This window comes from Mustela nivalis, assembly GCF_964662115.1.
Source record: "Mustela nivalis genome assembly, chromosome: 12".
Lineage (NCBI taxonomy): Eukaryota > Metazoa > Chordata > Mammalia > Carnivora > Mustelidae > Mustela > Mustela nivalis.
The window spans coordinates 71,631,116-71,645,761 of NC_139031.1; the positions used below are offsets into that span (position 1 = coordinate 71,631,116).

Here is a 14,646-nt window from a genome sequence, read left to right on the forward strand (position 1 = left end):
AGAATAATAGTACATCTTCATCTTTAAAACAGAATAACAACTTAATAAGGTGATTAAAACAACCTATACAAAAATTATAAAACAGTTCCGATCAAGCAATACTCTATTTGATTACCATCATTTAAAAATTATCAGTAACAGTGATAGGCTGCATACATTGGTACACTCCATATCCATACACCTAGCATATTTGCTGATGACTTTTTCAATATTTAACCTCGATATTATTTTCAATATTTAATATCAGTTTGCTAGACTACAAAAACAATTCCTGCATAGCTACTGTACAATGACTATATGCACTGTAACAACTCAATACTCTGGTAAAATAATGAGTTGTTTGCTCCTCCAAGTTACACAAGAACTTTGGATGGCTGTATAATTTAAAATAAACTTTGGTGTCAATTTTTACTATAAAAAGCAATTCTTGAGGCACCTGGTTGGCTCAGCCCATTAAGTGTCTGCTTTAGGCTTGGGTCATAATCCCAGGGTCCTGGGATGGAGCCTTGCATTAGGCTCCCTGCTCAGCGGGCTGGGGGCCTGCTTCTCCCTCTCTCTCTGCTGCCTCCCCTACTTGTGCTCTCTCTCTGTAAAATAAACAAATTCTTAAAAAAAAATAAAAAGCAATTCTTAATTGCTAGCGTTCTTTCATGGCCACAGTTTTCCTTTATTTATAGAAATTTGGAAAGTATTCTATTGCTTTCTATCAAATTATTATTCATTGTGAAACTTAAAAGAATATTTCAAATTCTTTTGCTTGATGGATTGAGGAAATGAATTATCATTGGATGGATTTGTAACTTGAATGTAATATATTCATCATCAAATTATAGATTTGGCATGTAATAATAAATATGTAGATAATACACAATGTAACTTAAGAGTATCCTCCTTTTCAAATATCGCATGTAGATCCCTACATGTGATATTTGAAAATGAATGATATCATTCATTTCCTATTATTTTATGTTAAGAAAATAGAATTGCCTTATTAGATCCTCAAGAATTGCTAGGAAAGAGTATTCAAATTCTTAATGTACTTAATGATGTGTATGTGTGTGTGACAGAGAGGAGTTATATTAATTTCTCCATGTGTGTGCTCTGTTGTATAGTCATCAGAATAAATTTCATTAAATCTAAAACAGCATCAATTAGTTGCAAGGTGTATTATTCTATTTATTGATACTAAAGATCAGATCAGCCAATTAAACTGTGACACAGTATGGAGCTGCCATCAATTATAAAATGCGTTTGATTTCAGAGATGTAAAATGTTCCCAAGAAAGTGCATTTTAGACTAGATGAACTACGGTAACTTCGTCCTGCCCATAACACAGCCGTGTTCTTCCCACAGTGATTCCTGTGACTGACAAGAATATGAATAAGAAACACTATCCTAGTGCTCCTCCCACTTCATTTTGTCTCTCTCTGTCTCCTCTGGTATGTCATCTTCTTCATTGGTCCTCATGGTTGGAGTTCTCCAAAGTTCAGGCCTCGGGCCTCTCTTCTACTGTCTTTCATTCCATAAGTGATTTTACCTAATCCCTTCCCTTTAAATATCACCTGTGTGGCAGAAGGATCAATCTTTCATTGTGAGATCATTCCCAACATCTCTCTGACCAACTGCCAGTGTGATCCTTCCACCGGAGACCTAAAAGCCCATAATTCTGAAGCTGACACAGAATTCCTGGCTGCTGCTCCTTCCAGTTCTCCTAATCTCAGAAAATGACACCAGCCATCCAGCAGTTTAGACCAACAATTTAGGAGCCTTTCACAAGGCAATAACAAACCCGTTATTCGCTCCTCTCAGGTCTCGTTTCAAAATTGGTTCAGAATTGGTCAGCTTCCGGTCACCTCTGCCACTCTCACTTGAGTCCTAAGTACCCTCAGCGCTCTCAAACTCCCCATGGGTCTTTTTCTGCCTCTATGCTTTCCCTTTCTCCAGTGTGGCCAAAGGGATATTTCTGCAAAATCAGTGTAATGTTATACTTCTGCTCAAATCCCTTCATTAGCTCCCAAACTTAGAAAAGTCCAGACATTTCTCATCTATGGCATATAAAGCCCAACATTATCTGGCCTGTTGGGACCTATTAGTATCATTTTCAAACACTTTTATGTGCACAAACACACACAGATGCACACACGCACACACACTCACCAGGGTTCCACTAGACTGTAGGATTCCCAATTCTGTGACTGCTACTGGAACTTGGTTTTATATTATTTGCCCCTTGATAGTCAGTGCTTGAGACACTGACATATCATAGAGGCTAAATAAATACTGAGGACTGAATAAAAAAAAAAAAAGAATGAGGCAACAGGTGAATACAATAGGAAAAGGCTTAGTGAACACTGATTCATTGGCTCCCCTTCCCTGGGGTCTGGTGGGGTACGGTGTGCGTGCCTATCCGACGCTGAGTGTGCTGGGAGTGCCGAAGGTACAGACTTATGAAAGCCAAGGCTCTTGACTTTTGCCAGGGAATAGAGACATTTGGGTTAGAGAACTGACTTGAGGCTGTTGGTGTTTCTAGGTCAGCGCTCTTAACGTCTTAGTATCATGGTCAGTTCCAATAGTTGCTCTTAAAAGTCCCTAACTAAATTAAAAATACGCTATTCCAAATCTCAGGCAGTCCTCGGATGATCGTTCCCCGTGTTTATCAGGTTGGCAAGTTAATGATCTGCCACCTACCAGCCACCAAGGCGGGGAAGATGTCTACGAGACATTCAACTAGATTGCTGTCCGGACTGCTGAACCCAAGGCTAGGAATTTGATGTCAAAGCTGCTCACCGCTGTCTGGCTATCAGCCTTGTGAGCTGCAAAATAACTATTGTGAAATTCATCACAGAATGCTCTGTCCGAAACTTAACACTGAGGCAGTCCATGAAATCTGTCTCTGTGGGCCAGAGGGTCATCTGTCACTTTGAAAGAAGCTTGTGTGAGCTCTGGGGCTCTGAAGGGGTTTCTCTAATATGAAATATTTATGTGAGAATGGGGATTGCGTGTGACTTTGGGGCCGTGGAGTAAATGGTGGTACTCTTTCTGCTGAAAGTCAGAATGTCCTGGCAGTAGATAAAGCAGTCTGCGGTTCTGAATCTGTTCATGTGATTTTCTGGCTTCACAGCTCGCACCCGATGCTGTTGACTCCTCCTGCATAGTTGCGAGCTTAGTAGCTTCTAACATTAAGGGCAACCACCAGCAACTCATGGCAAGTAAAGAGATGCCAATAATGAAGACTTTCTGTAATGAAAATGACCATCTTCTTCCCTTGGTAGAAATTATGTCTCTTAATGGTTCGGCAATAATAAGTTATCCTTACGCTGGTAACTGTAATACACTCTAAAACCATTTACTGTAGGTGGGGTGTGAGGACCCTAAAGGTCTGGAGAGACGGGGAACTTGTGACCCTATCTAAAGATCTCAGGATACCCCTCAAAGAAAGAGAAAACAGGGTGCCTGGGTGGCTCAGTGGGTTAAGCCGCTGCCTTTGGCTCAGGTCATGATCTCAGGGTCCTGGAATTGAGTCCCGCATCGGGCTCTCTGCTCAGCAGGGAGCCTGCTTCCCTCTCTCTCTCTCTCTCTCTCTGCCTGCCTCTCCATCTACTTGTGATTTCTCTCTGTCAAATAAATAAATAAAATCTTAAAAAAAAAAAAAGAAAGAGAAAACAATAGGCATCTCGAGAATTTCATGGGTTATTACAAGGACAACCAAATGGTAAATATTTGTGGAATAATCAGTCTGACAGAAATGACATAGCAAGTCAGAAAAAGTAATTGGAGAAGGAATTGTGTATCAGAAACACTTTCTCTTGTGAAACTCTGGCATTATAAGAGCTAATTCCAAAAGTAGTTGTGAGAACTGAGAAGGAAAAAAAACATATAAATGCACCTGGTAAACTGTGAATGGCAAAACAATATTTCAAAGTATCTTTTTTTGTTACTGTTCAGTGGGAATGAACCTCAGTAATTGTCACAGCCTCCAGAGAAATGCTGAACTTCAACTTAAGAAGGAAGCAGCTAATTGGACAGACTCAGGTTTAGAGCATCAAACTCAGTTTACATCTGTTATCTACATCTCTCAGTCTCTCACTCTCTTTTCCTGACAAATACATACATATATACACATTTTTCTCTGTTCTCTTCTGGAAAAGTAGTAAGAGATAATTGGTATGTGGTCTGAAGAAGGAATTTTACTTTGGGTGAGTCCACTTGATAAGATTTAACAATTTAGTCTTAGAATGTATTTAGAAGAATATTTAAACTCTGCAGGCAAATGTTTCTAGGAAACATTGACAGCCTGTAGCAATACTCTCCAGCTATCTTCCTAGCATGGGGCATATAAAAAGTGACAATATGTGTATCATCCACAGTTGTAAAGAATGGGGTTTCTCACAGCTGGAGACAACTGGTTAGGTGATTAGGGGCCCCTAAACTCTGCCAGGCAGCCTAAAAGCTGAGGAGATCAAAATCCTGGAACACACTGTTTAGAGACCTCTGACTTTGGATCTACAAAGCATTAGATGCCGGCAGTATCACTTACAACCTTGGGAAAGTCACCTAATCTCTCTCAACCTGTATTGCCACATTTGTGAGACTTGAATGATAATCTCTTCCCCGGGGTACTCTATGTGAGGTTCAAATGACATGGTGTGTGTGAAAGATGAAAAAGCAAAGCAATGTATACATTTTTGATATTAATACCAAAGATAATTTGAGTTCTTCACTTATTTATCAAGGTTTGGATGCAACTGAGCAACTGGGCACTGTAACTATACTTAAAAATAAAGAAGTTCTAGAATGGAAAGTGGTTAAAGCATATTGGGTAGGGTAGAAATGGAAGAAAAGGAACATGATTTTATTCACACAATTGGTTGCTGAAGTTGTCACCACTGAAATGAGGTGGAATTTTCTTTTGAAAATGAAAGAACAATATTTTCCCATATTTCTAAAACATAATTTTTTTGCTTTTATTTACTACCTTATATTTAAATATTTAATTCTCTGTCAATTCAGAATATGCTAAGTTGAAATGTTGGGTCAGTGTCTGAACCCTCTTCTTTTTCCAAGAGGACAATTGCCAGATCTCTTCTCAAGCCAAAGGATAAAGTAAGGTTTTCTTTAAAAAAAAAAAAAAAAAAAAGTTAAACTTATTTTGTATTTCATACACTAAAAATCCCTCAATTAATTTTCCCAGTCAGTGACAGCACTGAAAGCTTGACTCTGGGAGTCAGTAGGTAGATTTGTTGAATAGAGGACCTATTATTTACCTTCTCTACCCAATTTTTCTTACAATACCAGCAAAAATAATAAAGGGAGGAGGGAGAAAAAAGGGGAAAAATCTGTTTGACTTTCTCTCAAGCTGGCCCACCTGAGAACTCTAGCAGTGGATGGCCTCATGGTTAAGATTGATGAGCGCCATCTCCCTTGGCTGAAGATCAAGTCTTGTCTCATTTGTAATTTTCTCAGTATCCTTGGCTAAGGAAGAAGCATCCCGAGGTTGAACACACCTGCTTCCCCCTAGTCCCGGTGACAGCAACCTCTAACCAGGCAGACACTCTTGCCTGATGAGAAGAGAAAGCAAAATATACAGGAAAAACTAAAAGCCACACAGTGCCACAGTGGAGAGAGCTGAAGGGAGAGGACATGGTATTATTATTTCATTGCTAACTTCACAGTGACTCATATTTGGATAAATCAAATATGCGCTGGCATTAAAATGTAGAAAACCTTTTTGGAGGAAGCAGAGAACATTTTTACTAATAAAAGCAATGATAAATTAATCATGTCATCAACATGAAACTTTAAGTAAGTGTTTTATCATGTTCAGACTTGGGGTACTATTTTGAATTTGTAACAATGGGAAAAATAGCCATACAACCCATATCCCCAATATATGATACGGCATCACTCTTAGGTTCTATAATATAAGCTGTATCATTCTTTCATGTAACACAATTAGAATAGTGTATGTCTATTCACACGAAATAATCATAAGGAAGAAAACTATGGATTACAGAAAATGGACTAGGAAATGTTACAGGGACAGGATAGGAAACACATGTGCTGTCAATTACTCAGTCAGAGACCAGTGCGATTTTGTTTCTTTGGCAAACTCTCAGACCTTCTTTTTCAGGTTGCCTTTGCATCTCCCTTCCAAGTCACTACAGCATAAATCAAATTTTGTCATTTATACTTCTAACAAGTAGAGAGAAGATGTTCTTGTTTGATAGAGAGAATGTCTCAGCACCTTGCTAAAGATAAGCACATCTATTTCCTCATGTGTGGGTATAAGTCCAAAGCAATACATCGTCCCTAGAGGTGTTACTTTACCAGTTGACATAATTACTGGGAAGGGTTATTTCTTGGTGACTTTCTTAATTTCACATGATCCAAGCTTTTTTTTTGAACACCATATCTGTCTTCAAGATCTATGCACTGATGAAAACACCTATGATGATATAAACTAGAAAGACATTTCCAATGACTCTTCTTAATCTTCTTGGATCTTCTCTTCTGAACTTCTGTTTCTTTCCTAATTCCACCATAAAACATACTTTTCAGAAGGATCCTAGAGGAAGTGGTTAGGAAAAGAGAAGATGAGGAGGAATGGGGAACAGAAAGGAAGAAAAACCAGGCACCCAGAATCAAAACAGTACAAACCAGCTTTCTCTTTCCCCTCGGGATTTTTGCTTAGGCAAGTATATTCAGAAAAAATGACTGTGATTATTTATTTAGCTTAACAAAATAGGTATTCACTCTGAGGAAACTGGTGACCCAAACTGATGGGAACCACACAGTTACCTGCCTTTGTGAGAAGCTGCATTGTCCAAAGATATGGCATAGAGGAAGATAAGCAAACCCAGGCTCCCTGAAGAGTCTAATCACATAACTGACTTAGAAGCAAGTTCAAAGCTGCCAGGGAAACAATTTGAAAAGCCTGCCAGTGAGTCAGATCCTGCTGCTAGCAAAAGGTCTTTCAAAGGCTGGCATCTGGGTCCTGTGATTGCTGTTCAGAAAGGGCGCGTGGGACCTCATGCTTAGTCTCCAGCAATCATGTGCTCTGGCCATTACTGGACTATTTGGACTGTGAAGACTGTTGTCTGGATTCACAATGAAAACCTATCTTGTGGTTTCACTTCTGAATAAGATTCTTTTACGCTGTCCTTTTAATTTACTTACCATTTTGCATCGACTTTAGCATATGTTTGCTCTGTGCTATGAATTAAGTAAAGTCTCTTCTTCACAAAACAGGGGTCAAGTTAAAAACCCAGGTTTTTGCACACATTTACGTCATAAATCTCATAAAAAATGAGCTTCACCTCCTCTCTTTTTAAACTACTATTTTGAGACAGTTCTTTCATTATGAAAAATCCTCACATTTGTTTTAGTCAGAAATTTCTTTTACTCATCTCCACATAGCAACTACTATCATGTAGCTATTACAGACATTTTTAGTCATGAAAAAGCCTGTTGCATCTCCTGTTCCCTTCCTGCCGTAATACTCCGATCCCTATCCTGTGTTGCTTTGGTCTCCCCTGAAGACAGTTACGTCAGTAACAGAAATACTCATGCCAGTGTTTGGGGGGGGGGGGATGTATTCTAATCTCTTTTAGGCTTGACTAAGGAGGGTACCCAAACTGCGGTCCTGTGGAAGTAGCTTGCAGACAACCCCATTCACTCCCTCGCTTTTCCCTGGTTCCCTACCACCATCCCCTTCCTTCAGCTCACTTCTAATGACTTGTCATATGACATCCTCCCCAACCATACATAGTCCATTAGAATGACAATTCTTTCCACTTGTCATTCCTTCACAGAAGGTGCCACAGTTCTCCTTCAATGCATGTACCATTAACTACCCAAAATTTCAATGGTCTTCTTCCTATGTCTCAGTTTTGTTCTTGGCTACAGACCAGCCTCTCTTTCCAAATATCAGTCAGTAGTTTTAACCACTAAACCAGTCCTGAGATGAGCTACTTCTTTATGAGTCTCACTAGCTTGAGCTTCCAGCAATAATCTTCATGTAAAGTACACACAGTTCAATAGAAATCTAACACGTAATTGAAAAAACCCCACCTGAACACTGATACTTTCCTGAAGTCCATTCCTTTCTTAATTGAGAGAATAATTATTATGTACAAAACTGTAGAGAACTTCTGAACTGTAGAGAATTTTGAAAGTTTGACTGATTTCTAAGATATTTACCAACCAATGTTCAAAGTTCTAGAATTATACCCATGGGACATGTATTATAGCTGTAGGCATTTGTTTATCCTTGAAAATTGTTTGTAATGTTAACTAAAGTTTCAACTCCAACTTAAAAAGGCTGTAGATGTGGTTTTTGAGACCCTTAATTAAAATAAAACCCTTGATATTCTGGCATCTGTGGCTTTCCAAATACTATCATGACCACTTAGACCTGAAGCAAAGCATAAAATGTTGATAGGCCACACTCATTTTCATAGCATGTCCAGCCAAACTCTTAATTTTGGTGTGCAGCTGAATACAGAAACATATACATAACTGTACAGGAAATACGTACCTGTTATTTAGATTAGTCAAATTTTTAATTCTTAAAATATAACTAAATGGCCAAATATAATTAGACAAGTGGGAAAAATCAATAACACAGACCAGCCAGAACTGTTGCCCCAAAAGACCAAAAATCTAAGAGGTAATTCAGGAAATAGAAGAGATTTGAAAAATTCCAACTCATATACACAGACAAATTTATAAGATAAGGATCAAATGCTATCAAAAGGTAACAAGGTAACAGTCAGAGACCAGGAAAGAGTCCTTTGAAATTAAAACACACACACACACACACACACACACACACACACACACACACATTGATGAGGGGGACAGAGGGAGATATGTGGTAGAATGCAGAATGCAAAGATTGATGAAAGGGGAATAGAGTCTTAGTTATAGAGACTAATGCAGGAAGTAGAATATCCAACTAATAATATCAGAAAAAAATGAGGGGAATATTGTCTAAGAAATAACTGAATTAATTGTTCATAGTTGAAGACAGACAAAAATCTTTAAATTGTACAGTCCACCAGGGGTCTGTCGGGTAAATGAAGAAAATACCACATGTTGATAAAACACGGATTCTCAGAGTGCAGAGATAAGAAATAATAAAAGATTGTAAAAAATTTCCAGAGAAACAATCCATGTCTCTAATAAATGTACAAGTAATCGATTTGTACTACACTTTGTGATCACGAATGTGATACATTGGAAAACAGAGGAGTAATATCTTCTGACTTTTTTTTTTTTTAAGATTTTATTTATTTATTTGAAAGACAGAGATCACAAGTAGGCAGAGAGGCAGGCAGAGAGAGGAAGGGAAGCAGGCTCCCTGCTGAGCAGAGAGCCCGATGCGGGGCTTGATCCCAGGACCCTGGGATCATGACCTGAGCTGAAGACAGAGGCTTTAACCCACTGAGCCACCCAGGCGCCCCTCTTCTGACTTTTAATAGAAAATTTTTTCTAAAACTTTAAAAAATTTATAAAAAAATATTTGTTTACCAATACAATACAACCTGGGTTACTTCATTTTAAAGAGGTAGAGAAGGTGTTTGTATAATTATATGTAAAAATACATAATATAAACACTCAAGAGAATCTTGGTTGGTGTCACAGTATTACTATTTATTTTAAAGATTTGATTTCTTTATTTGAGACAGAGAGAGAGCAGGGGGAAGAGCAGAGGGAGAGGGACAAGTAGACTCCATGCTGAGTGTGGAACCCACCTACAGCTCAATCTCAAGACCTTGAGATCATAACCTCAGCTAAAATCATGAGCGGTCACTCAACTGACTGAGCCACCCGGGTGCTCCTCACTGTATTACTTTTTTTTTTTTTAAGATTTTATTTATTTATTTGACAGAGATAAGATCACAAGTAGGCAGAGAGGCAGGCAGAGAGAGAGGAAAAAGCAGGCTCCCCACTGAGCAGAGAGCCCGATGTGGGACTCGATCCCAGGACCCTGAGATCATGACCTGAGCCGAAGGCAGAAGCTTTAACCCAATGAGCCATCCAGACGCCCTGTATTACTATTTTCTAAAGAGGAGCCTTTGTTATTTCACTTATACTCACTGTCTTAGTTCCCTTGTTTTTGAAGTGGTGATGACACCTGTTTCACTAGCTCATGGCATAGTTATAACGAAGAGATTTTTCAAATCTCTTCTATTTCCTGAATTACCTCTTAGATTTTTGGTCTTTGGATCAGTAGTTCTGGCTAGTCTGTGTTGTTGACATAGTTATAAGGAAGTCATTAGTTTGAAAATGCTTTAATAACTGTTAAATATAATTTAAAAATAAGTTTCTCACCTCTTTTTCTTATAGCTTTCACTCAGAAACAAGCCATTCACTCAATATCACTGTTTTATTTCTGGAGCATTCTTGGACATGAGGTTTCTTTTGAAATTCTGATCTTTAGATGGCAAGTCTTCTGATCCAACCCGAGGGGCTGGGCGCTATGGACTGAAGAGAGAATGCAGAGTGTTCTGTACTGTTCTGTTCATTATCCATTATCCATGTTGTGCATCAGTGAAAAGTTTGATTTTTGTTAAAAAATTTAGGTTAAAATGGACAAATACTACAATTGCCTGCTCTCTTTTGAATCCATATTCCCCATCTTTCTGCAATGAAGTAAAGAAAATACAATATTTTCTTGGCTCCTGAAGTAATTCTGTGGCCTGAGAGAACTGGGTGGCTCACCTCGATGAAACATAGGGGACAGTTTGGGAGCACACACTAGATTCTGGAAGCAATGCAGGTTATTTAGTGGGCAGTAAAATGTTTTTCCTTATTTTTTCTTAAAGGTTTTATTTATTTATTTGACAGAGATCACAAGCAGGCAGAGAGAGAGGAAGGGAAACAGGTTCTCCAGTGAGCAGGGAGGCCAATGCGGGGCTCGATCCCAGGACCCTGAGACCGTGACCTGAACTGAAGGCAGAGGATTTAACCTACTGAGCCATCCAGGCATCCTTGTTTTTCCTTATCTTAAAATCTTGAAACATCCTAGTTCTTAGGGACAAGTGCCAGCCTGCTTTACTCAAGCCTGATGGGCAATTTCTCTCATTACATTTTCTTTCCTGTAAGAACACATGAATCTATCACTTTTATTGAAATTTTAATCCACTTCCTGTAAGTACTGTCCTAGAAGCTGCTGTTTCCCCCTAACTTGCCATTCTTATTCACTTGCAGGGACATTGGTGTGTTTCAGTACACATCCCTTTGGCCATGCCAGTTGCTCTTTGATTATGAACGGATGAGAGTTTCAGATGGATTCCTTTGATTGAAAGAGTGCCAGTGATATATTGCTTTGTCATCAGAACATAATTTCCTTATAGGAATAGAGTGGCCACTGAACATTTTTCCTTTGGATGTCTACAAGTACAATGCAGATTCCAGCAGGTGGCTGAGTAGAACATATAAATAAACTATTATGTGTTGACAAGTAATCAGAGTAGGGATTAGCTATTATAGATTGTCCATATCGATCCGTGGTTTCTGCATATAAGTGATTTTCTATATAATTATGACTACCTACATGATTTCTGCAATTAACTTATATTAAATTTCAATTGTCTTTTATGTTTCAGCAATCCCTGAGGGGGGTGGGTAGGTGGGTGTGTGTAAGTGCCCTTCGAAAAAGGTATCATTTAATCTCTGCCTTCAAATACAGAAACAGGAATGTAATATTCTTTTTGCATTAAAAAATTCATCTAGGGGCACCTGAGTGGCTCAGTCAAGTGTCTGCCTTTAGCTCAGGTCATGATCCTGGAGTTCTGAAGGGAGTCCTGTGTCAGGCTCTCTGCTCCACTGGAGTCTGATTTTCCCTCTCCCCACTACCCCCACCAGGGCTCATGCTCTCTCTCTTTTATTCACTCTGTCTCTCCAATGAATAAATAAAATCTTTTTTAAAAATTAATCTATATTACAGCTATGTTCTTTTCATAAATGGACAGATGTAGTCATATTCAAAGGGCTCTATTGCTATTCATTTAAGAGAGAATGTATTGCCCAGAAGAAGTTACTGTGTAGCGTCAGCAGCCATTCATTTTATCAGGTGCTTTTGAAATGTGTATCAATTCTATCTGCTTGTCTTTGTGCAGAGTGTGTGGACGCACTTGGGCTGCTCTGGTGGTCACTTTGGTTTGAAGATTACCATGTTTCTTTGTAAGTATACTCTCCTGATCAGTTCCCCATTATCTTTGTGCGCCTGATAAGATATGTTACTTTTTTACCCTTAAGACCTTTGAAAATAAATAATTTAATTCACATGAATATATTTCTTATGGGAATACATTAGATAAGCAACTCTCTAATTTAAAGGAAGGTGACTTGCACATTTAATTGAATCTGATAAAGTAATTGCAAAATACATTTTTCCACCGAATTCTTCTCAGGTATATATTATTAGTTCCCCGCGTCTTTACAAACTGGTCTGATGCAACTTTAAAATAAAAAACATACAAACAGATGCTAAGACATGGGTTAAAGAATAAAGCAATATTATGTCCACTTCCTAAATTGCACAGATATATTCTTTTTGTTGTTATTATTTGTTTCATTGAGAGAGAGCATGCTCCTGCAAAGGACGGGGGGCGACAGAGTGAGAGGGACACAGAGATAGAATCTTAAAATGTAAGGTTCCATCTCATGACCCTGAGATCATGTCCTGAGTCAAAATTAACTGATGGAGCCACCCAGGCGCCCCACACAGGTAAGTTCTTAAAAAGCAACTTGGATAGAATACATGAAACTCTTCATAATAGTTACCTCTGAATCATAGTACTGTCAATAATTTAACTTTTCTTTTTCATGACTGCTGCCTTAAAAATGTGCAGCAAGGAACATCCAAGACTGTTAAGTTCCAGACACTATTTTAAAAATGAGTAATTTTTTATTTAAAATTTAAATAAGGAAATTATTTGAAAACAAGAAAGCTCACATAAGCACTATGAAAAGTATGGCTGTCAAGCCTTGGGGTCCTCTACTACTTAAATTACAGAAAACTTAGCATATTAAGATCAGACTATAAAACTAAATTTTTTAAAAAATTAAAAAAAAATTTTTTTTCAGTTGATTAGAGTGAATAGGTGATTAAAAAAGTTACATTCTTTTTTCAATGGCTCAGTGGCTGGATGTAGGATTCCCAGCCTCTGATAAGAGGTTTTCCATAATTAAAGCACCCTCTTGTTGAGGGAAATACTTTCAAGAATATGATAACTGAAGTAAAGAAAAAATTCATATTCATGCCTGACCTGTTATTCCTTTATCCCTTATGTTTCCTCATTTTCATTCTCAAATAAAACTTTCCATATTTGTCTCCATAACAGCAGATCATATAGGAAGTTGGGAAATCACGCTTAATAAACCTTAACTTTTCCACATATTTTCATCCATTGACCTCTTTTGTTAAGTAATCTCCCAAGGGTCAATATAAGTAAAGTAATGGGTAATAATTAAATAATGCAGGGTACTATGGGAAATAAAATGTGTGTTGATATGAGTCCTGGAAAAGAGAGGTTATTTAACTCTCCTTGCTGGCCAGAGCTCTGTGAAGCCTAGACTGGTGAGATCCCATCTTCTCTCTCATTTCTGCAGAACTTGCCAGGGAAGCGATCGGCATGGAAATGGCAGCACCCTCCCCACAGCATCATTTAACTGACTGAATCAAGATGTTCTTGGGAACTGCACATTCCTGGACTTTCCATGTGCCTGTTCTTATAGATTTCCTCCTTAGGTGTATGATAATAAGAGATTTTGTTTTTTGTGGACCACTTTTATTTAAAATATTCTTTGCTAAAAAAAAATAAATAAAACATTCTTGACAAATATATCAACCTTATTGGTAGCTTCTGTATTAGTTTGCCAGGGCTGCCAAAACAAGGTACCATGACCTTCATGGCTTAAATGATAGAATCTCTGGCTCATGGTTCTGGAAATGAGAAGGGCAAGATCATGGTGTTGGCAGTTGTTTCTTTCTGAGGGCCGTGAGGAAGAATTTGCTCCAAGCTTCCTGCTTTATTTGCTGGTTTGCTGTCAATTGTTCATGTTCCTTGGCTTATAGAAATCTCCCTTGAATCTTTGCCTTCCTCTTCATTTAGAGTTCTCCCTGTGTGTGGATCTCTCTCCAACCCCCCTTTAAAAAAAAAATCACAGATCTTCTATTTCTTTTCTAATTTTTTATTAACATATAATGTATTATTAGCTCCAGGGGTACAGGTCTGTGAATCCCCAAGTTTACACACTTCACAGCACTCAGCATAGCACATACCCTCCCTAATGTCCATAACCCAACCACCCTCTCCCTCCCCCCCTCCCCCCAGCAACCCTCAGTTTGATTTTTGAGATTAAGAGTCTCTTATAGTTTGTCTCCCTCCTGATCTCGTTTTATTTAATTAATTCTTTTCCTACCCCCCAGACCCTCCATGTTGCCTCGCACCTTGCTCATATCAGGGAGATCATATGATAATTGTCTTTCTCTGATTGACTTATTTCGCTAAGATTAATACCTTCTAGTTCCATCCACGTCATTGCAAATGGCAAGATTTCATTTCTTTTGATGGCTGCATAGTATTCCACCATTTATTTATATATAATCCATCTTCTTTATCCATTCATCTGTTA

At 38.3% G+C, this 14,646-nt stretch overlaps 1 long non-coding RNA gene across 1 annotated transcript in view; it reads left to right on the forward strand.

The window, feature by feature from the left end:
- Window positions 1-13,853, forward strand: part of LOC309844929 — a 433,552-nt gene extending 419,699 nt beyond the window's left edge. Inside the window, exons 3-4 of the long non-coding RNA XR_014300967.1 lie at window positions 12,126-12,189; window positions 13,621-13,853. This is a non-coding gene — a long non-coding RNA (uncharacterized lncRNA). The remainder of the gene's footprint in view (window positions 1-12,125; window positions 12,190-13,620) is intronic.
- Window positions 13,854-14,646: the final 793 nt, after the last annotated feature.